Source organism: Sapajus apella, unplaced genomic scaffold (assembly GCF_009761245.1).
Source record: "Sapajus apella isolate SASKATOON/1434 unplaced genomic scaffold, GSC_monkey_1.0 scaffold16128, whole genome shotgun sequence".
NCBI lineage: Eukaryota > Metazoa > Chordata > Mammalia > Primates > Cebidae > Sapajus > Sapajus apella.
In genome coordinates, this window is record NW_022453049.1 from 1 (window position 1) to 1141 (window position 1141).

At 54.0% G+C, this 1141-nt stretch overlaps 1 pseudogene; it reads left to right on the plus strand.

Annotated features, from left to right (window-relative positions):
- Positions 1–440: 440 nt before the first annotated feature.
- Positions 441–1135, plus strand: LOC116548583 (annotated as a pseudogene).
- The last annotated feature ends 6 nt before the right edge of the window (positions 1136–1141 follow it).

Consider the following 1141-nt stretch of genomic DNA (forward strand, 5'->3'; position numbering starts at 1 on the left):
ACAGACATGTGCACACACAGTACTTGTCAGGTCAGCTTGTCTTTCGAAGTTTTTTTTGTGTGTTGTTTTTGTTTGTTTTGTTTTGAAGTTGAAGAAGAGGTTTCAGTTTGTCCCAAACCAGTAGCTCCCCTACTTCTAATTCCTAGACACTGCCCCCCATTTCTCCAGGTTGAGACACATCCTGGTGTCCCTGAGCCCACATATGGTGACTGACTGTGGCCATCTAGAACAAGGTTGAAAGGTAAAAAATGAGAGAAGGCTGAGGCAGCCAGAAATAGGAAGAACAGAAATGAGGTGTGGGCCCAAACTTCTGCTCAACTGTGTGGTAGGCAGAGCCCCTGGGCAGGGGGCCTAGAAGTTCTCATAATGGTGGGAGAAGTGAGTCTGGTCCTGCCTGTTTATGAGCTGACAGGCCTTTTCCACATTCGTGGTCATGCCACATGCAAGATGTGGTCATCATCCAAGTGGACAAGACCAGCTTCTTCACTGACCTGCACAAGCCTTTCAGAAAACAACGAGAAGGGCTTGCTTCAGTGGGACTGGATCACCCACCTGGAAAAGGGCAAGATCTATCAGCAGGGAAACCTGTTTGACTTCCTACGCTTGAAGGAATGGCATGGCCCCCACGTGATCTACTTCGGGGACCACCTCTATAGTGACCTGGTGGATCTCATGCTGTGGCATGGCTGGCGCACAGGCACCATCATCCCCGAGCTGGAGCGTGAGATCCGCGTCATCAACACGGAGCAGTACATGCACTCGCTGACGTGGCAGCAGGCACTCACAGGGCGGCTGGAGCGCATGCAGACCTACCAGGACGCGGAGTCAAGGCAGGTGCTAGCTGCCTGGATGAAAGAGCGGCAGGAGCTGAGGTGCATCACCAAGGCCCTGTTCAACGCACAGTTTGGCAGCATCCTCCGCACTTTCCACAACCCCACCTGCTTCTCGAGGCACCTCGTGTGCTTCTCTGACCTCTACATGGCCTCCCTCAGCTGCCTACTCAACTACCGCGTGGACTTCACCTTCTACCCGCGCCACACACCCCTGCAGCATGAGGCCCCACTCTGGATGGACCAGCTCTGCACCAGCTGCATTGAAGACCCCCTTCCTCGGCGACATGGCTAACATCCACTGAGGGCAC